Raw genomic sequence first — 23,277 nt, forward strand, 5'->3', positions numbered from 1 at the left:
ACAGGGTAACCTCTGGACGAGCCAGACCAATCAAGGTAGCGATCGCGGCGGTCAAGACTAGGTCTCAAGAGGGGTGAGGGTGACTGAAAGCCCGCAATGAGCACACAAAGCAAGAGCGCTTACAAACTACTCCAAACAGTTGTTATATCAAAAATATATACACATTTATTTTAAGGCCTTTAAAATAATGACCGTAGCGAGAAAATCACAATATCACAATATTAAGCCAACACATACCATATCAACACAATATATATACAAATAAGACAGTCGCAAGCGTTATATGCACGAAATGTGTAGTCCACCTGCAAGGGAAGGAAAACAGGCAGTGCGATAATGCTTTAGACTCAGTTCGCCTTCAGAGGCACCTAACTAGATGGAAGTCCGAGCCCTGCGAAGAGTGGAGCCTTGTGCTCAAAGTACCTGCACACGCTGGTGCCAACGGGCAAAAGGAGAAGCTCTTCGGAGGAAGTCAGGCAGTTCGGGTTAGTGCACAACAGAAGAAGAACAGGTTCCGCGACTCAAGCGCAGCCTCCACAGTGAGCAGAAGCAGAGCGCGAGTACGGACAAAAGGGTGCTGTTTTTACACAGCGGGGAAAAGCAATGGGCTACTGCAGGAGGGCGACCAGATCCTAGCTATACTACTCACCGGTCCCCGATGCAAGCAGACCCAGGCTTCTCCACGTTAGTTTCAGCAGCTGGCAGGTTCAGAAGAGCCGGGAATGCCTCGTCGTCGTGTAGAGAAAAAAGACGTCCCAATCGAAGAAACCTGCACAGTTTTGTCACCACCGTAGGGCAACGGAGCGGCCGTGTGTATCCGAGCCAAATGTACACTACTCACTTCAGACTTGGGAACGCCAAGTGTACTAAGCGTGTGAGAGTGACCAGGACTCGAAATACAACACAACCTGGCGGCGGTTACAGAGCAAGACTCCCTTGTAAGCTGGTCAGTCAACTGGATGGCCCAGAGACGCTTCCGAAGGCTTACTGGCAGGAGATGATGAAGTCGCCGAGAATAGCTGTTCCTGCTATTCCAAAGGTAGAAGTACCAGTACAGGCCTTCTGGTTCGATCAAAGGAGGAAAGGGTTTCACAGGACGACAGCAGTGCAAAGGAGGAGTCCTTCAGCGGGTCACCAGCGATTTCTCGGTCCAGCCTCTTGGTTGCAGGATACTTGGCTCCTGTATTCCTTCGTTCGTGAGAACTCAGTAGATCGACATGGTAGTGGTGTTTCCAGCCCCCTCTTATCCACGGTTCCCTTCGCGCCAAAACGGAGGGGAGCCAATGGGAGATCCGCTCATCAACACACACACCATTCGTGGACCAATCACGGACCACGGTGGTCCCAGGCATTCACACCACCCTAGACTCTCTGGCACCCAGGATGTGTATTGGGACCAGACATCCCAGCCCACACCCTGGAGGCACACAAAACACATGTAGAAGCCCGCGAAAGCATCTGTGTTTCGCGGGAAAGTACATGCCCAAATAAGGAAGGCCCCGGGTCGGCTCGACCTGGGGAAGGTGAAGGGAGCAAGACGGTCAGTGGACAGGACAAAGGAGCCTCGTGGTCTGGCCATTTTGGGAGCCAGGCCACCATTTTGGGTTCAGCGCAAAAAACGTGCTTAGAACGCCAAAAGGAGCTCAAAATACAAAGAAACGATCGCTGCCACCATTCCAGTCCCTGGATGACTTGCACCGATCAAATACAATCCTAAACGAGTATCTAGGGCCTGTAGAAGGCTAGAGACCCAAGAGAGCTGTAACTTAGCTTACAGTGCCCTCTTGTGTCATGTTGCACTAAAGCCGCAACATGATAAAAGAAACTACGGGAAACAGCGTTCCCCGGTACTGACTGTCTTAAGGGCATGTCAGTTTCCCCATAAGAAAAGGAGCGAAAGCCCAGAGGAGTGCGGCAGAAGGCTGCACTTCTCTGGCAAAGTCAAGAACAAGGTGAAAAACAACAGCAAAAGTTTAGGGGTTGCCACATGGAAGGAAAATTACCTACAATTACGAAATCTTTCCTAACACAAGTTAACAGGCAATAGAAAGCAAGAGGCCACAGGGGCCATCTTGTTTCCTATCAGGAATCAACAGATCCCAATGGCAGGGCCTGGGTATCCCAAAATGGAGGACACCCGGAGCACCTGTCAATTTCAGCACGGAGCTGCCACCAGCCCATACCCTGCTCTGGGGCCACCCACAGGTGCCCAAAAACATACACTAGGGGCACAGGGTTGTACCCCTACCCATGGGTGCCATAAGGGTATCCCATGTGTCTGTTCACCAAACCAAAAGAGAGAGCTGCACTGCCAGGAGTCCCACATGGACTCCGGGGCAGAAAACATAACAGAACACACGGTAAAAAGCAGTAAAAGGACAAGGATTCAGAGGCCCTGTCCCTCAGATGCATTTCCAGCATCACAAACCCGTTTTAGTGTCATTGGCAACTTAAGCCGATAGGCAACAGGATTGATCTTTGAAAGTATCTGAAATGGCCCTATGTAACGGGGAGACAGCTTTGAAGGGCGAACCCAGCGAGGTAAGAACTTGGTAGAAAGCATGACCTTAGTGCATTTTTCCCATTCAGACACCGGTCTGCAATGTTTATCCGCCTGTTCTTTATAGCGTTTGTTAGCCTCTTGAAGACACTGTCTGGCTGTGCTATGTGCCTCTTTGATCTGGTCTAGGGTCTCCTCTATAGATGGTATGTTTGATTCCTCAAAAAATGTTGGCACAATGGATTGGGGTTGGATACCATAGGTACAATAGAATGGACTTATCCCTATTGCAGTATGGACTGAGTTGTTGTATGAAAACTCTGCTGTGGGGAGTAAAGATACCCAGTTGTCTTGTTGTCGGTTTATGAAGAATCTGAGATATTGTTCCAATGTTCCGTTTAGCCTCTCGGTCTGGCCGTTGGTCTGGGGATGGAAACCAGAAGAAAGAGCTCTTTCTATCCCTAGTCTTTTGCACAAGACTGACCAGAACTTGGAGGTGTATTGACTACCACGGTCCGAGACTATCTTTTGAGGGAGACCATGAAGCCTACATTTGCTTTCAAAAAGACGTCTGCCATAACAGATGCGGAAGGTACCCCGGCCAGAGGAGTAAAATGCAGAACTTTGGAAAAGGAGTCCACTGTAACCATGATACAAGTGTTAATATAGGTAAGTCAACTATAAAGTCCGTTGAGATGCATTTCCAGGGTCTGAGTGGAACAGGTTCCTGTTTAAGCAATCCCAATGGCTTCTGAGTGAGATGTTTGCTCTGCATACAAACTAGACAGGTGTGTACATATTCTTGTGTATCTGCCTTCATGTTGGGCTAAATAAAAGACCTTTGGAGTAATTCCAAGGTTCCTCGTATGCCACGATGTCCAGCAACCTTTGTGTCATGACACCATTTAAGTACTTTTTGTTTGAGTTCACCAGATGGAATCACCAACTTCCCTCGGATAAAGTACAGTCCATCCTTCTTCACTACAGGTAGTCTCATAATGGCAGTGGTAGGCTTTCCTAGAGGAATGGATGCTTCTTTAACCTGTTGTAGAAAAGACGATACTGACGACACAATCATGGTATGCGGAAACATCAGTTCTTTTCTATGCGTAAGATCCTTGTCTGTATACTCCCTTCTGGACAAGGCATTTGCGATCAGGTTTTGGGAACCAGGTATGTATGTTATGGTGAAATGGAATTGAGCAAAGAAATGCGCCCATCTAGCTTGACGGGTATTGTAACATTCCTGTTGTCTGAGGATTTGAAGGTTTTTGTGGTCAGTGCTGATCTGAAACAGAAACAGACTTCCTTGGAGTAGATGTCTCCATTCAAGACAAGCCAATTTCATAGCCAAATGTTCTCGCTCGATCACTGAATAATTCCGTTGGCTAGGGCTCAAAGTCTTAGAGTAGTAGGCTATGGGGTGTTCTAGTCCTTGGTTAGACTGTAGAAGAACGGCCCCCACTACTGCTGCTGAAGCATCAGTTTCGATTATAAAAGGATGACTCTGTTCGGGCTGTCTTAGAACTGGAGCTGTACCGAAGCTTTGTTTTAGGACAGTAAAGCTGTCGTCGGCCTCCTTTGACCAGTTGAACGGAACAGAGGACTTCTTTAGTAGAGAGGTAATCGGAAGTGTGAGTTTGGAGAATTCGGGGATGAATTTCCGATAAAGGTTTGCCAATCCCAAAAATCGTTCGATATCTTTGACTGGGGAAGGGGGTGGCCAGGCCAAAATCGCTTCAACTTTCTTTGGGTCCATGGTAATTCCTTGGTCTGAAAGGATAAACCCCAAGTATGATATAGAGGATTGTTCAAATGCATATTGTTCCTGTTTAACCAGGAGTTTATGCAACTGAAGCCTGCGTAGTACTTCTTTTACATGCTGTTTATGCGCCTCTGGATCGTGGGAATAGACGAGCATGTCGTCCAAATGGACCACCGTGGTTTGACCCAACAGATCAGAGAACAAACAATCCATGAATCTTTGAAATATGGATGGAGCGTTGACTAGCCCGAACGGCATAACCTGATATTCAAACAGACCGAATGGAGTGCGGAAAGCTGTCTTCCATTCATCACCTGCTCTAATACGGAGCAGGTGATAAGCGTTGCGTAGGTCCAATTTTGTGAATATTACAGAGCCTTGAACCGCTTCTAGTACCTCAGATATGATAGGCATGGGGTAACGATCCTTGATGGTTAACTTGTTTAGCCCTCAAAAGTCAATACACAGCCTCAATTCCTTGGTGTCTCGTTTAGGAATGAAGAACAACGATGCCCCTGCAGGAGATCGGGAGGGTCTTATTAGTTCGTTTGCGAGATTTTCATCCAGATAGTGCCTAAGTACATCTTTTTCGGATACAGAGAGGGGGTACATCCTACCAAAAGGAACCAAGGCATGGGGGACTAAGTCGATTCTGCAGTCCTCCGGTCTGTGAGGAGGAAGTTTGATGGGTAGTTGTTCCTGGAAGACTTCAGAAAACTCGGTCAGATAACCCTGAATGCAATGAATAGAGTTTGTATCTGTTGAGCATATGGTCTTCACAGTTTCAAACATGGGTTGGGGTAGACATTTCTCTTTACAGTATGTAGAATGGAAACTCAAGAGGTTGTTAGTCCAGTCTATCGTAGGGTTGTGTTTTCTGAGCCAACCTATACCCAGGATAACCGGAAAATGGGCTGCGCGGATGATATCAAACCTCATCCTTTCAGAATTTCGTCTTATGAAGACTTGCACCTCTTCTGTAGTATGAGTGATTAGGCTGGAACACAATGGAGGTCCGTCCACACCTTCCACTTTTTGGTCTTCAGTCTTTGCGATTCTTTGTAGACCCACCTTGTCTGCCCATATGGTGTCCACAAAGTTACCAGCTGCCCCGCAGTCTAGTAGTGCTTGAGTCTCAACCTCTCTCGCTATGAAATTAAACTTGACTGCAACCACCATGAGGCGCGAATCATCGGAAGATGTGGCTGAAGTGACCAAAAGGGTGGTATAGGGAGTGGATGTCGCCCCTCTATAGTCCGTCCTGTTAACTATTGAGGGCGTTCGTTTCCCAGTCTCCTACGGGGTACGTCTGTGCAGTCCCTCAATATGTGGGCAGAAGAACCACAATACATACAAAGGCTTCTATCTCTTCTTCTCTTTCTCTCCTCCGGAGTCAAGGGAGCCTGTGTTGTACCTATTTGCATCGGTTCGTCTCTGGAAGAACGTGTGGCAAGTGAGGAAGGCAATGGGTTGGCTTCTGGGGAGGGGGCCGGACTGCGATACTTCTTCTTTTCGTTCTTTCGCTCTGTTAGCCGGAAATCGATCCTTAATACCGCGGTGACAAGATCTGTGAATGTCTCTGGGCGAGGAATCCTAGCAAGCTCGTCTTTAAGTTCTTCCTTCAGCCCATGGCGGAATATGGTGTATTGGGCCTGTTCTTGCCAGTCTGCCTCGGCAGCTAACTTCTTGAAGTGAGATATGTAGGTAAGTAAATCCGTACTTCCTTGACGTACGTCAAGCAGGTCTTCACTGGCCACATGGGCACATTCAGTCCTGAGAAAAGTCTGCTTCAAGAGATCTTTGAAGGCTGTCAAGTCTTGTAGTACTGGATCGGATTGAGATACCAACGGAGTAGCCCAGGCCAAGGCGTTACCCGTCATAGGGGTGATCATAAAACCTACTTTGGTATGAACTGTAGAAAAGGCGTTCTTCCTGAAAGCGAAGTTGATGTTACACGCATCCAAGAATTCCTTCACCTTCCTTTCAGAATCATCGAATTTACCCGAGACCAGAGGTAAAGGGGGAAGATCCGTGGACTGCTGTTCTCGGGCGGCCACTCTCTGCTGCAGTGCTACATTGTCCGTCTTAAGCGTCTGAACCTCGAGATTGAGGGTTTGAACCGCACCCACTAGTTCTTGTAACTACTGCAGTGTGGTCATAACTTCCGTTTGGCGTTGCAAGCTATAAGGTCTGTCACCAATGCCACACCTCAGGTTATTTAACCACCTCTCCGGTAGGCTGTCATGATTCCTGCCCCTCATGTCCCCAGTATCAGGTCTGTCACTAATGTCCTCCTCTTCACTTAAGGATTGGAGCTCACCGGTTCCCCCTTCATCCTCACCTGATGTCGTAGAGGAATAATCCAGCTACTGTCGGCGAGATCTCCGTGTATCTGGTTTCTTTTGTTTGAGCAGATAGGGTCTGCCTCGAAAGGAAGCCACCGTGATTTCAGTACTGAAAATCCCCGGTGGCTCCTCTCCGCGACAGCCGAGAAGTTGCAGGGGAAAAAGCCAATGGCTGAAAAAAAAAACAAGATCTTGGAGGAGTGAATATGTCGGCTGGTCTTTGTATAGCTCTTGAATGCTCGGAATGGTATAAGTAAGATGAGCACAAGTTGCTCTACGATGAGAGCCAGAAGTAACAGCAGGAGGGAACTAGGGAAATAGGATAGTTGGGTAGAAAAAAATGGGAGGACCGGTAATACAAAGGATACGGGAACTCACAAGAAAAACCACACGAACAAAGTAAAGAGGAAACAGAGTAAGAGGAAAACGTAACGAACAAAAAATGGAAGGCACTGGAGAAATAAGAGAAAAGAGGAACTCGAGCGGAGTACCACACAAAGTGTGCCAAGGTAAGTAGAGGAGAGGGCGGATCACCGCCAAGGGAAATGATCCGGAGTGCTGGCAACGAGGGAATCCAAGAAGTTGCAACGCGCCGATCTGCCGAGTGAAGTGTAGTAAATACACTCGGCAGCGGCCATGTTGGAATAGACTAGACCGCAACTCAACGTTGTAAGAACAATGTGATGGAACAGTCAAATGGCAGCCGTACTTCCACCTATTCCACACCCACCAGTTTCCCCGGTTCATGACACCCAGCCCTCCAAGATGTCAGGCTGGAGCCAGGCCACGATCACCTACATGGCCCTCAAGGTCCTCTCCATCCCTCAAAAGACCCACTTGGAGTCAGACTTGGCGCTTGTGGCATCAGACTCACTCACTCCCATAGGATAACATTGGGGATTGGACTTGTAGTGCATTGATGGGGACAAGATGGATGCCCCCACATATTTCGGTTCCCAGAACTGCATGTGCGGTCTAGTCTTTTGAGTGTGGTTCAGCCCAGAGGCAACTGGGATACCCAGAGACTATTTAAGCCACACCCAGGCTGAGAAACATGCTTTGCGTTTTCTGCACCTGCAGCGTGACACTCACCGTGTTCGGATCGGTCTCCAGTAGGCCTGCATCTTTCTTCTGCGCTCAGCTCCTGCAAGAACAAGAAAACCGTTAGGAACAGCCTTACCTTGCGGCGCTTCTGCCCATCAGTCATTGCTCCTTCTGTTCGGCGGGCATCTTCGGCTGTGTCATTCCCATCCCGGCACGCCGCTTCCTAAGGAAAAGGGAAAAGAACAGAAAAAAGGCATTAGTAAGCATTCTGAAAATCTTCGCTTATTTTTAAATACTGTACGCGCTTCAAACACTTACCTGAATCCCAGCCACTCTGGGGGAGCTCTGTCTCCGGAACTTCTCATCCATCTGCAAGAAGGAAAAGACACTCCAGGTTAGCGTGGAAACATCTAGAGGCGCTGCATACCGCGCTTACCCACGGCATTTGTTCTTCATAACCGGCATCCATGCTGAAAACGTCGCGGCACCTAAAAGACACAGAAAAAGAACTCAGTTCAATGCAAATACGAAAGGGGTGCATCGCGCATCGCGCTCTCACTCACCCTTCAGCGCTACTCATCTCAGCAGCACGCTGCCATCCCCGGACGCCGGCCATCATCTAAGGAAGGAAAGGAACGAAGTTAGAGAACTGTTCAGAAGACTCATTATACTTACCTGTCGGACTCTTGCCAGTGAAGTAACTAAACAGCAATGAGCCCGCATCAATCAACACGCCCCTGCGCTGAAGGCAGGATGGAGAGCACACTATCCAAGAAAACAAGGTGAGCTGTGGATCAAAGGGAAGGGTTGAACCCCGGGTAAGAAGGGGTTCAAGCACACAGAGACAATAGGGAGTTAAACTCTACCAATCCTGTGTTTCAGGCCCAGTCTCCAGTCGAATAGTCTCCAGGGAAGGGTTCGAGGTCGTAAGAGGTCAGAACAGGCTGAGTGACGTCCCCGTGGATACCAGGTGAGCGTTACAGAACGCAAAGCCTCACATCAAAATCCACCTGAGTGTCATGGAAACCTCAGAAACCGACCAGTTAGCCCACATGTTGGGGCAGCTACGTTCCGAAGTACATGCAGCCATGCAGGAGACCAACACCCTGAGGAGAGAGCTGATAGTAGCCAGAGAACGCACTGATGATTTAAGCCGGCAACTTCTCCAGTCACAAGCAGGGCATGAACCATTGCCGGGAAGCGTGCCCTCGATGCCAGCGCCATCAGCCAATCCCGTTCAGATAACCCTTCCTGGGCAGTTCCCTTGGCCCCGCCCGAATGATTTACGGGGGATCCCAAGAGGTTTGCAAAGTTCATGAACCAGTGCCGTCTTCACTTCCTTTGTAGGCCAGGGGCCTTTCCGAATGACCAATCACGGGTCTCTTTTGTGCTATCCTACCTGAGTGGTAGCGCCGTGGGCTGGTCTGTACCCTTTGTGGCCCAAGACGATCCTTTGCTGCATGACTTCAGTGGCTTTCAGCAGGAGATGGAAAAGCTGTTCGCCCGTCGTACTCATGGGCAGGCATTAGACAACAAACTTCTATCCCTACGCCAAGGGAAACAAGACCTATTAACATACATAGCCACATTCAACAGACTCGTAGTTGAAGCAGAATGGCCAATGGAGAAGAGAAACACGTTATTTCATCGGGGTTGCGGGGGGAGCTCAACGATGTTCTCGCACAAGTAGTCAACCCCCCGAAAGACTGCTCAGAATTCACTGACCTTGTTGTTCAACTGGATTATAGGTTGCAGGACCGAAGAGCAGATCGAACCAGACCTGACCCTCGCCCTATGTATGTGCGTTCAAAGGACAATACTGCCCGAACAACGGAAGGTTCAGGAGAACCAATGCATATCGGGGGGGTCAGATCCCCCTTGACTAAAGCGGAAAGGGATAAAAAGAGACAGCAGCAGTTATGTCTGTACTGTGGAAGGTCAGGTCATTTCCTTAAAGAGTGCCCTGTGAAGCCACCGAGGAGGACGGTAGGGGACACAGACAAGGAAGATACCATCAAGGAATCGGAAAACTCCCCAGCCTGGCAAGTGTAGGGGTCCACCTGTCGAGCGAAGAAAGTGAACTACAGACCTCCCATTTTGCACTATCTGTGATCTTGATCAATCACCAACAACCATCTCGGATGCACGCAGTAAGACCGTACATAGACAGTGGAGCCATTGGAAATTACATCGACCAGGATCTTGCGGCAAAGATGGGGCTTCCGTTACGCCCTTAATCAACCACCGACACTGTTACCACAGTCGATGGCACGGAAATAGCTTCTGGTCCCGTCTCCCAATGAACTCCAGCTTTAATCCTTCTGTGCCAGGATGGACACAAAGAATCTATTGTTTTTGACCTCATTAAGGCACCACAGTTCCGGTTGATTTTGGGAATGCCATGGTTGGTAGCTCACAATCCTCGAATCGATCGGCGAGCAAAAGAATTGGCCTTTCCCGAGACTTTCGCCCACACATGTTATCGCCAAGAGAAACAACCAATAGACACCAGAACCTCCACGCTTGCGACTGTGGCAATCGACACCCTACCAAGTGAATACCAGGACTTTCAAGATGTCTTTCAGAAAGAACAGGCTAATACCCTGCCACCGCATAGACCATACGATTGCCAAATCGACCTGATACCCGGCGCACAAATCCCTTGTGGGTGAATTTACACACTTACGGAACCAGAAAACCAGCACCTGAAGGCCTATCTTGACCAATACCTGGCCAACGGGTTCATCCGTCCCTCGAAGTCTCCAGCAGCCAATCTTCTATTCTTCGTACCGAAAAAGGAGGGGGACTTGAGAACGTGCATCGACTTTCGCGCACTGAACCAGATTACCGTAAAAAATTGCTACCCCCTGCCACTGATCCCTGAATTGCTTGATCAAGTCAAAGATGCCCAAATCTACACAAAACTAGACCTGAGGGGGACATATCACCTTGTTTGCTTAAAACAGGAGGACGAATAGAAAACCGCTTTTCGCAACAAATACGGCTTGTACGAATATTAAGTAATGCCCTTTGGCCTTTGCAACGCGCCTGCTGCATTTCAATACTTCATGAAAGATGTCCTACGGGAATTGATTGATGTCTGTGCTCTAGTGTACATCGACGATATCTTAGTATATTCCGCATCAAAGCAGGACCACGTTAAATACGTCCAATCCGTATTGGAGAAACTCTGTCAACACCAGCTCTACGCCAAGCTCGAAACATGCTCATTCCACGTCTCCGAGGTGGAATTCCTGAGCTTTATTCTCAGCCCGAATGGAATCCGAATGGATGTACACAAGGTAGATGCTATCCTGAACTGGCAATCCCCAGATTCATTCAAGGGGGTTCACAGTATGCTGGGTTTTGCAAACTTCTACCGCAGGTTCATCCCAGGATTTTGGCAAATCGTGCATCCCATCACGTCATTACTAAGGAAAAGCAACAAAAAGTTCCAGTGGACAACAGAAGCCGAGGAGGCTTTCCAGGAACTCAAAGCAAGATTCACATCTGCCCCAATCTTACGCCACCCTTGCCCTGATCTCCCATACCTGGTGGAAACGGACGCCTCAAGCATGGCTATGGGAGCCGTCCTCTCACAAAAGGACCCCAAAACGGGCCAGTTACACCCTGTTGCCTTCTGGTAGCGTAAATTTACACCCCCTGAACTCAATTACGCTATCACAGACAAAGAACTCCTGGCCATTAAGTCAGCCTTTAAGGCATGGCGGCACTACCTCTTGGGCGCCAGACATGCAATCACCGTAATAACTGACCACCGGAACCTCCAGTACCTAAAAACGGCAAAGGCCCAATCCTCACGACAAATACGTTGGGCTCTTATTTTTGCTGAATATGACTATGTGATTACATTTCGAACAGGGGTGAAAACCGGGAAGGCCGATGCCCTTTCCCGTATGGGGGGTGGAAGAGTAAGGGTATCAGACCCCTGACCCAATAGCAATCATCCCGAGTGACAAGCTCCTAGGAATCACAGCAACCATAACTCAGAAAGAATTACATGAAGAAATCCAAAACCTGATGAGTCCGGAGCAATTACAAGCGTGGAGTGCACAAGGAGAACATTACATGATAAAAGATCAGTTGCCCTACTTCAGGAATCGTTTATTCTTACCAAACCAAGAACTACAAGAACAAGTCATGTCCGGTTATCGTGATTCCTTGATCGAGGGCCACCCTGGAATCGCTAAAACCCTAGCCAAGGTAAAACGAAATTATTGGTGGCCCACATGGCGTAAAGACATTATCCAATTCATCCTATCTTGTGGAGTGTGTGCTCAAAACAAATCATCCAAGCAGAAACCGCCTGGGCTATTACAACCATTGGAAATCCCACCAGCACCCTGGCACACGTTGTCCCTCGATTTTATTACTGACTTACCACCCAGTCAAGGGTTTAACACTATTCTTGTGGTCATGGACCAATTTTCAAAAATGGCACATTTCATTCCTCTTAAGGGGCTCCCAAATGCTTCCACTCTGGCAAAGGTATTTCTTGAAGGCATCGTATGGCTCCATGGGTTTCCTTCAGTTTTGGTCTCAGACCAAGGTACTCAATTTGTATCTAACTTCTGGAGAGAATGCTGCTCTATGGCCCAGATCGACATCCGGCTATCCACCAGTCACCATCCCCAAACGGATGGTCAAACTGAGAGGACAAATCATACGCTCGAGCAATATCTGCGTTGCATGTTACACCAAGCTGAAGGAAGCTGGTTCGACCTATTATCGATAGCTGAATATGCTTATAATAATTCCCTACACACCAGCACTGGGCAGACACCCTTTTATACCATGTATGGCAGGCACCCACATACTTCTGAGTTGGACGTTCCTACAACCCTGGAAATGCCAGCAGTCAAAACCTTGCACACGACCATTTCTCAAACCTTTAAAAGGGCAGCTGAACACCTACTTCAAGCTAAGAATCGCCAAAAGAAGTTTGCTGATCAACACCGAGCAAAGGCCCCCAACTACCAAGTGGGAGACAAAGTCTGGCTGGCGTCTAAACACGTGTCCATTAAAGGAGCCTGAACACCGTCACCTCCGTGATAAATCCTGTGGGGGTCAGACGAGCTTTGCCGTCAAACATGCAAATTCATCCTGTGTTCCACGTGTCTCTCCTTAAACCTGTTCAACCTGGGACCCGGGTAGCAACGCCACCGCAGCCAGTAATAGTGGCCGGGGAGCCAGAATTCGAAATCAAGGACATCGTAGATTCAAAGTACGTCAGATCCAAATTATACTACTTAGTAGACTGGAAGGGGTATTGTCCACAAGACAGGACATGAGAGCCTTGTGAGTACATCCATGCACCTCGCTGCTTAGACGATTTCATCAAAACCATCCAACCAAACCAGGACCAGACAGAAGAACCACCTTGAGAGGGGCCTTCGGGGGGAGTGCTCTCATGATTCCTGCCCCTCATGTCCCCAGCCCTCCAAGATGTCAGGCTGGAGCCAGGCCACGATCACCTACATGGCCCTCAAGGGCCTCTCCATCCCTCAAAAGACCCACTTGGAGTCAGGCTTGGCACTTGTGGCACCAGACTCACTCACTCCCATAGAATAACATTGGGGATTGGACCTGTAGTGCATTGATGGGGACAAGATGGATGCCCCCACATATTTCGGTTCCCAGAACTGCATGTGCGGTCTAGTCTTTTGGGTGTAGTTCAGTCCAGAGGCACCTGGGATACCCAGAGACTATTTAAGCCACACCCAGGCTGAGAAACATGCTTTGCGTTTTCTGCACCTGCAGCGTGACACTTACTGTGTTCAGATCAGTCTCCAGTAGGCATGCATCTTTCTTCTACGCTCAGCTCCTGCAAGAACAAGAACACTGTTAGGAACAGCCTTACCTTGCGGCGCTTCTGCCCATAAGTCATCGCTCCTTCTGTTCTGCAGGTATCTTCGGTGGTGTCATTCCCATCCCGGCACGCCGCTTCCTAAGGAAAAGGGAAAAGAACAGAAAAAAGGCATTAGTAAGCATTCTGCAAATCTTCGCTTATTTTTAAATACTGTACGAGCTTCAAACGCTTACTTGAATCCCAGCCACTCTGGGGGAACGCTATCTCCGGAACTTCTCATCCATCTGCAAGAGGGAAAAGACACTCCAGGTTAGCGTGGAAACATCTAGAGGCGCCGGATACCGCGCTTACCCACCGCATTTGTTCTTCATAACCGGCATCCACGCTGAAAACATTGCGGCACCTAAAAGACACAGAAAAAGAACTCCGTTCAATGAAATTACGAAAGGGGTGCATCGCGCATCGCGCTCTCACTCACCTTCAGCGCTACTCATCTCAGCAGCACGCCGCCATCCCCGGACGCCGGCCATCATCTAAGGAAGGAAAGGAACAAAGTTAGAGAACTGTTCAAAAGACTCATTATACTTACCTGTCGGACCCTTGCCAGTGAAGTAACTAGGCAGCAACGAGCCCGCATCAATCAACGCGCTCCTGCGCTGAAGGCAGGACGGAGAGCACACTATCCAATAAAACAAGGTGAGCTGTGGATCAAAGGGAAAGGTTGGACCCCGGGGAAGAAGGGGTTCAAGCACACAGAGACAATAGGGAGTTAAACTCTAACAATCCTGTGTTTCAGGTCCAGTCTCCAGTCGAATAGCCTCCAGGGAAGGGTTCAAGGTCATAAGAGGTCAGAACAGGCTGAGTGACGTCCCCGTGGATACCGGGTGAGTGTTACATGGGCTGGGGCAGCATTGAACCCGCCATGTAATGTACTGAGTGACGGAGAGAATAAACTCCGGCAGACCACAGGACAGAATCCACGCCACATCTATGAAACCAAGAAACTTTCCAGGTCATTCGGGTAGTTATCACATGCCAGGGTTATAAAGATAGCTGAAGGCAAGGCCACCTGCCCGCACTCATCTTCTCTCATGCACTACTTCAAGACACAATGCACAATGCCTTGGCCATAAGGATGCAGCTACCCCCATGATAGAAATTTGGTCTAGCTAGACACATATTGAGTCTCCTGCACTAGCATACTCTCCAGACTACCTCCCAACTCTCAGCCCCATGCTACCTCGACATGGGTAGCTAACTGGGACTTTGCCACCTCTATTTACCTTCCTATTGGCTAAAATCCATGCACACATTCTAAACTCCTCTGACCAATTTTCCATACCTTGGACTTCGGTAGCCCTAGGGCGTTCGCCTACAGCGCTTTGAGGCCATACCAATGGAAAAAGGCGCGATACAAATGACAAATTACATTACTTGTATTGCCCAGCTGGGGTATATGCAGTTTGCTTAGCCTACTAGTGCTTAGGAAAAGCATATGTTGTACAATGTCCTGTATTAGTTAGCTGTACAACGTCCTGTGTTAGTTAGACTTCAGGTCTTAATAAGCAAATGTAGTTTTCCACTAACAAAACAAAAAGTTGGCTCATACTAGCACCAAAAAAAGCACCAAGATCTTTGCGATGCATGATTGACTACCAAATAGCCTCACTGTAAGGATGTGAATATAAAGATAACGGCCCTCATTCAGAGTTTGGAGGTAAGTAACGGTCCTGACCGGCATGGCGTAAATAGCGTGTCCGGGCCGTCATCAGTCTGCTATTAGAGGAATATTACGACTTCACGGGGACGAGCTTTACACCATGCCGGTAAGGTCATTACCGCCATGCCGTTAAAGGCACCTTAAATGCCCTTAGCGGCATCAAGCATAGCACAGATAGCACTACCGACAAGGTCCAATACGGCAATAGCAGTGACCGTTATTAGCGGTGACCACTAATAACGGTCACCACAAATAACGGTCACCGCTAATAAGCGGAACCGGAAGTAGCGTCATCGCACAGGAACGGGAAGGTGCACGGTGGCCATCTTTAAAAACACAATCCATTGCCATCCTCACCACACAGGACCCTTTGGACTCTGCTGTTGTTGTGAAAAGATCCACCTATTACACCACTATGCCCAAGGCCTTGAAGAAGGGAGCTGCCCGCCAGCGGAAAGAAAGATTTAATGAGGACGAGCTGCAGATGCTGGTTGACACACTCCAGAAGCATGCTGGCATAGTATTCTCCAATAACATGAAGAGGGAGGCAATATTGAAGAAAAAGGAGATCTGGGCACTTGTTGCTCAGAAGGTCAGTGCTGTTGGGAACACCCCACGCACCATCAAAGACTGTTGCAAGCGCTGGGACGACCTGCGACTGACAGTTCAAAACATTCTCTCAGTGAACCGGAGCCAGGTAATGGAAACAGGACGAGGTCCCAGCTCTCCAATGAAGCTCACCCCATGGGAGGACATCTGCGCCAGCATGATAGGGATGGAGGGGATCAAAGGTTTCGGCAAGATGGAGTGTGGTGCCACAACATCGGGCGATGGAGGTGAGTGACCTAAGAAAACATTGTAATGCCAAGTCTGATGAAAGTCAACCAATATGTCAGTCCAAAGAGTCTGCTGGACTGCCCCTTTTGGGGTAGGACCAAGCCTGATTTGCATATGGTTTTTCCCCTTCCCCTTGGCAGACTGAAAAACGATGTTCTGGAGGGTTGCCCAGAACTTTGCCCCTGGTTATGATTTATTCAAAACCGTCCAGCCATCACCTTTTCGTTTTGCTAAAGTCACCCCGAGTGGGACGGGTATGCCCAGACGTGGGTCCCGAGTCTGCCGGGCCTAGAGACCCAAGCTACTCCTCACTGATGACGCCCAACAAGGCTGAAACATGTCTGGGGATGCTTGTAGTCTCGTGCAGAAGGGATGTGACCTAGCAGTTCGGGCTGGACTGCCCCTTTTGGGGTAGGACCAAGCCTGATTTGCATATAGTTTTTCCCCTTCTGTAATGGCTTGGCAGACTGAAAAACGATGGTCTGGAGGGTTGCCCAGAGCTTTGCCAGTGGTTATGATTTATTCAAAACCGTCCAGCCATCACCTTTTTGTTTTGCTAAAGTCACCCAGAGTGGGACGGGTATGCCCAGACGTGGGTCCCGAGTCTGCCGGGCCTAGAGACCCAAGCTACTCCTCACTGATGATGCCCAACAAGGCTGAAACATGTCTGGGGATGCTTGTAGTCTCGTGCAGAAGGGATGTGACCTAGCAGTTCGGGCTGGACTGCCCCTTTTGGGGTAGGACCAAGCCTGATTTGCATATAGTTTTTCCCCTTCTGTAATGGCTTGGCAGACTGAAAAACGATGGTCTGGAGGGTTGCCCAGAGCTTTGTCAGTGGTTATGATTTATTCAAAACCGTCCAGCCATCACCTTTTCGTTTTGCTAAAGTCACCCAGAGTGGGACGGGTATGCCCAGACGTGGGTCCCGAGTCTGCCGGGCCTAGAGACCCAAGCTACTCCTCACTGATGACGCCCAACAAGGCTGAAACATGTCTGGGGATGCTTGTGGTCTTGTGCAGAAGGGATGTGACCTAGCAGTTCGGGCTGGACTGCCCCTTTTGGGGTAGGACCAAGCCTGATTTGCATATGGTTTTTCCCATTCTGTAATGGCTTGGCAGACTGAAAAACGATGGTCTGGAGGGTTGCCCAGAGCTTTGCCAGTGGTTATGATTTATTCAAGACCGTCTAGCCATCACCTTTTCGTTTTGCTAAAGTCACCCCAAGTGGGACGGGTATGCCCAGACGTGGGTCCCGAGTCTGCCGGGCCTAGAGACCCAAGCTACTCCTCACTGATGATGCCCAACAAGGCTGAAACATGTCTGGGGATGCTTGTGGTCTCGTGCAGAAGGGATGTGACCTAGCTGTTTGGGCTGGACTGCCCCTTTTCGGGTAGGACCAAGCCTGATTTGCATATGGTTTTTCCCCTTCTGTAATGGCTTGGCAGACTGAAAAACAATGGTCTGGAGGGTTGCCCAGAGCTTTGCCCGTGGTTATGATTTATTCAAAACCATCCAGCCATCACCTTTTCGTTTTGCTAAAATCACCCCGAGTGGGACGGGTATGCCCAGACGTGGGTCCCGAGTCTGCCGGGCCTAGAGACCCAAGATACTCCTCACTGATGACACCCAACAAGGCTGAAACATGTCTGGGGATGCTTGTGGTCTCGTGGACTGCCCCTTTTGGGGTAGGACCAAGCCTGATTTGCATATGGTTTTTCCCCTTCTGTAATGGCTTGGCAGACTGAAAAACGATGGTCTGGAGGGTTGCCCAGAGCTTTGCCCGTGATTATGATTTATTCAAAACCGTCCAGCCATCAACTTTTCGTTTTGCTAAAGTCACCCCGAGTGGGACGGGTATGCCCAGACATGGATCCCGAGTCTGCCGGGCCTAGAGACCCAAGCTACTCCTCTCTGATGACGCCCAACAAGGCTGAAACCTGTCTGGGGATGCTTGTGGTCTCGTGCAGAAGGGATGTGACCTAGCAGTTCGGGCTGGACTGCCCCTTTCGGGGTAGGACCAAGCCTGATTTGCATATGGTTTTTCCCCTTCTGTAATGGCTAGGCAGACTGAAAAACGATGGTCTGGAGGGTTGCCCAGAGCTTTGCCCGTGGTTATGATTTATTCAAAACCGTCCAGCCATCAACTTTTCGTTTTGCTAAAGTCACCCCGAGTGGGACGGGTATGCCCAGACATGGATCCCGAGTCTGCCGGGCCTAGAGACCCAAGCTACTCCTCTCTGATGACGCCCAACAAGGCTGAAACCTGTCTGGGGATGCTTGTGGTCTCGTGCAGAAGGGATGTGACCTAGCAGTTCGGGCTGGACTGCCCCTTTCGGGGTAGGACCAAGCCTGATTTGGATATGGTTTTTCCCCTTCTGTAATGGCTAGGCAGACTGAAAAACGATGGTCTGGAGGGTTGCCCAGAGCTTTGCCCATTGTTATGATTTATTCAAAACCGTCAAGCCATCACCTTTTCGTTTTGCTAAAGTCCAAAGAGTCAAGCCATGGTCCAACACACACACACTCCCAGCAAAGTAGGCGGACGCATCACAGTTACATACCACACAAAGTTGCAAGTGCCATGAGTCACACAGCGTGCAGGCCAAAAATACCATGCATGTCAGATAGCATTGCTCTTGGCCAACATGAGTGACGCTGATGTATGCCTGCATAACCCACCCATGTATCGAACAATGTGCTCATCCAAACACAAATGCCTATTACCCCCAATTTTGTGGATGATCAATTGTCCAAATGTATGTATGATGCCTATCAAAACATCACTCATGCCGTCCCTCTCTTCGACCCCCACAGGCTCCGACCATGACAGCGATGGGCAGGACGCAACTCCTGCACAGCCCACAGCCCCAAAGAATTCCCGGGATGATGCCAACCGCCCTTCGACCTCAAGGGGACAACCCAGGGGCTGACGTGCAACAACTGGCAAGACACCCCAGGTAGCCATAACACTGGTGCCGCCAAGGTCCGTAGAGGGCAAAGCACCACCACCACCTTCTGGTCACCCTGAGGAATCAGGCGAGGCACCACAATCAGAGGAGTCCAGTTTGGCTGAGGAGGTGGCAGCCACAACACCCCTGGCTGTGGAGGACACACTGGATGACATATGGGTGTCCGTTGAGGATGATGCATCGGAAGTGCTCCATACGCCAGGCCCACCGGCATCCCCACAAATATCGTCCCTCGACACAGAGCATGCCACCACCCCGGAGCACGCTGGTCAGGAGCATTTGGAAGGGCACTTCAGTCCCATTTTGGGGAGTAGGGAGGCTGAGCAGGCTGTGCAGGACAGCCAGGGATCAACCACATCCACAGGTGCACCCGCAGGGCCGCAGCGGTCGGAACAGCTTACTGCCCTTGTTCGGCAGTTTGTCAAGGACAACAGACTGCCCAGACAGGAGTGGCGTGAGAACTTCGCCTCTCTAAGCCGGTCCATCAAAGACAACACTGCCTCCATGGCCAAATCGTTTGCAGACAACACCAGCCACCTCTGCAAGGAGGTCTCGGCCCTACGCCAGGTCTTAGGCCGCATAGCGGATGCCATGGAGGCAGGGCATCCAGCTACCCAATCCCAGCAAGCGGCCACTCCATCTTCTTCCAGGTCGGCCCAGACGAGCCCACTCAGCAGGTCGCCACATACCCTGCGCCGCCAAGACATGCCACCACCTGGACCAGGGAGTGCCAATTGAAAGTCAGGGCAGCCTCATGTAGGCATTGGACACCTGATGGAACATGTGTGGGGGAGTTGTGGGGGGAGGGGGTGAGGGTGTGTGGGGGAGTTGTGGGGGGAGGGGGGTGATGGTGTGTGGGGGAGTTGTGGGGAGAGCAGGAGGGGGGAGGGTGTGTGGGGGAGTTGTGGGGGAGGCAGAGGGGGGTTATTGCACCTTCGTTAACATTGTTATATTTAATACACCCATTGTGTGAAAAGCAACACCTGAGTGGACATTCATCATTGCGCATGTGTCATTTATTCATATACAGTGCATAGTGTACATGTACTCCCACACCCAGTGCCCTCTGTCCAACTCTCATGTCACCCTCGGCTGCCATGTGTGTCAGAAATATTGTGCCATCACTGACTGGTGCACAGCACGTCCCTCCTGTGCATCGGCACTGCGATGATGTCCGGCCACATCTTCTTCATCCCCTTCATCATCACCAGGTGGTAGCAGTTCAATGTCAGGGGGCAGGGGCACATTCCGGCGGATATACATATTGTGCAGCATGACAAATGCCATGATGATCTTGGCCACCTTCTCATGCCTGTATAGGAGTGCCCCACCCAACCGGCTGAGGCAGCAAAATCGTGCCTTCAACAGGCCAAAGGTCTGCTCGATGACCACACGGGTACGGGTATGGGAACAATTGTAGTCCTCCTCGTGCCTGTTCTGTGGATTTCGGACAGGGGTGAGGAGCCACGGCTTCAAGGGATAGCCACTATCACCTGCATGCGAGGCAATAAAAGGTAAATGTTAGTCAATTCATGATGGACAGATGTACTAGTCACACATGCCTGCAGGTTATCGTTGCCCACATGCACATGTCCCTGGATGTATTGACGCCATTTTCAGTCCCTCAATGTGTCCTGTGCCATGGACTAATGGTGTGGGTTGCATCTGCAAGATGATACATGGTGTGCACTGACGTCTTGTTGCACATGCATCGTGTACGCATACAGCTGTGTTAGTGTCAAATTTGTGTGGTGTTGTGTTCTGTGAGATTTACTTAGAGGGAGCGTTGGCAGTAGTCTGTGCAATATTGGGCAATCAGCATTGATCATTCCCATGGTGACATGCAGCAATCCTGTGGGTGTGCCGGCCCTGTGACTGACAGTGGATTCCCTAGTTGGTTCAGTTTGATGCACTCACAGGGATGCTTGTCCTGTGTGGTGATATGCTGGAGACAGCAACATAGTGCATATGCACTGCAAGGTGCTGGATGGCGTTACGGAGGGTGACGGCCGCTGATGAGTGGTGCACGTGTTGTGGGATGTGGGGTGGTTTCCTGTTAGTCATGTAGTGATAGGTGTCATCCTTAATTCATTCATATGGGATTTGGGTGTCATGTACTGTTTGTGATGGTTTGGGGCACAGTATTCGGCGATGTGTACATCGTGCAGTCACATCAACATTGACAGCATGGTGGTGTGTGCATCTCTTCCCCCCATTTCAATGCCATGTGCCAGTCCTGCAACTTACCAAGCAGCCAGGCACGTCATCCAGCATGTCGCTCCATGAAGCGTGGTAGCATGGAGTTCCGCAGGACCATAGAGTCATGATTTAATCCGGGATATCGGGAACAACAATGTGTGATGATCTTGCTGGCGTCGCATACCATCTGCACATTGATGGAATGGTATTGCTTGCGGTTGCGGTACACCACCTCCAAGGCATGCGGGACCACCAACTCCACATGGGTGCAGTCGAGGGCACCTACACAATTTGGCATGCCTGCCAGTGCATGGAAGCCAACTTTTGTATCAAATATCTCCTGGGGAGTCCGTGGTAGGGATATGTAGTCCCTTGTGTGCTTGAGGAGGGCATCCAGCACTTTGTTCAGAATCCAAGAAAATAAGGCTTGTGATATGCCATGCATGTGCCCCACTGTGTGCTGGTAGGTGCCTATGGCAAGGAAGTGGAGCACAGACACTACCTTCAGTAGAGGGGGGATGGCGGTGCGTATTTCAATGAGGCTCACTATGTCGTTGTGTATCAGGTCCACTATGGTGGTGATGGTGTCCCGGTCCAGAGGGTACAGGGTGTGGATCTGCTCAGGGGTTAGGTTGAAAGGACTGGCTCTGATGCGAGGGATTGGGGGCTGCCGGCGTGGTAATGTTGGCTGCACTGGTGGGGCATGCTGGGCCTGTCTCACACTCCTTCTACTCCTGCGTCTCATCTGTGGTGCCGGCTGTTGTTGTTGATGTTATAGCAATGCAAGCATGTCCTCCAGCTCCAGTAATGCTACTACTATTGGAATCATCTTGGTGTGGAAGGGGATGTGCTGTGTGGGTGTGCTCCTTTTGTACTGGGCCAGACTCCATTGCCTCCACCTCTGCTGATTGTGTGCACCTGTGGCAGTTGGGAACACTGCTCAAGGCATTTTACGGTAGGCCAGCGATGCCGGTATTTACGGCATGCCGGTAACCACTTTTTCTGCCTTCATGAAGCCGTTATTTGCATGTCCACTTCACTTGTGATCTACTCCAGTTTACGGCATGCTGCTATTGCCAGCATAATGGGTTGCGTGCCCGTGCCCATACCGCTCTTAATGGCACCGTACTTTACGATGCCGCTAATAGTGGTAAGGCTGGTCAGAATAGCCCGTAGCGGTAATCGATGTCAGTATTCCTTTACCGGCGTTGTTGTTCCCTTAGCACCAACCTCGGAATGACCCCCAACCACTGCTAGTTGAGGCGGACAATGATGTTAACTTCCTACCGGCCTGAGTGCAGCAAGGGCTTGCGAGGGCTGAGGGACGTAAGCGGCCCCATCACCCCACTTAACTGTTGTTTTCGTTATCCCAGGGGCTTCGTCCAGTGTGCTAATTGTGTCAAGGAGTTCCCCCCTTCTCACTGGAGTCCGATCTTTGCTGGATTTCTTGGTCGATGCCTTCTTGCGGACGGATCAGGTCTTGAATAAGGCTGCACGAGTCTCTTCCGACTCCAGCGTGCGTTCAAAGTTCCGGGATGCAATGATCCAGGAATCCGGGAGATTAAGAAAGTGCACTACACAGCACACGAGTCCAGGAAGTAAGAAAGAAAGGAGAGGGACTAGGAATGGAGTTAGTAGGGACAGAATCAGCTTTGTCCCCCCTTTCAGAGAATCTCTGTTTTAAAAAGCGTAGTTGTGTAATTGCCTTTCCCCTCCAGATGTCCCCCAGTTCTCTTCTCATCTCTTTGATCTCAGTGAGCTTTTCCTTGTCTCCCCCGTTTTGATCCTGAAGCGCCCTCTCCGTTTCTGTGATTTCCTTTTTTAACCTATTTTTGAGCAAGGTCCTTTCTCTTTTCTTAGCTGCCCCCTCGGAGATCAGGAGACTGCAGAAGGTGGCCTTGGCAGCCACCCAGATTGTGTGAAGGGGGTGTCTGCTATGGGGTTGAATTGGAAAAATTATGTGATCCCCTTACGGAGGGTTTCTTTGAAGGCCACATCCCTGTATAATGTGTCGTTACATACCCAGCGTGTGTCTAGGGGGGCTCGGGACTCGATCTCCAGCGACAGGT

General features: G+C 49.9%; 1 protein-coding gene across 11 annotated transcripts in view; it reads right to left on the reverse strand.

The window, feature by feature from the left end:
* The window catches only part of LOC138580892 (up-regulator of cell proliferation-like), a 1,164,421-nt gene that overhangs the window by 1,094,573 nt on the left and 46,571 nt on the right, over window positions 1-23,277 (reverse strand). The gene's annotated exons all lie outside the window — the stretch shown is intronic.

The sequence above is a fragment of the Ambystoma mexicanum genome, chromosome 3p (genome assembly GCF_040938575.1).
Source record: "Ambystoma mexicanum isolate Mex_15411 chromosome 3p, UKY_AmexF1_1, whole genome shotgun sequence".
NCBI classification, from domain to species: domain Eukaryota; kingdom Metazoa; phylum Chordata; class Amphibia; order Caudata; family Ambystomatidae; genus Ambystoma; species Ambystoma mexicanum.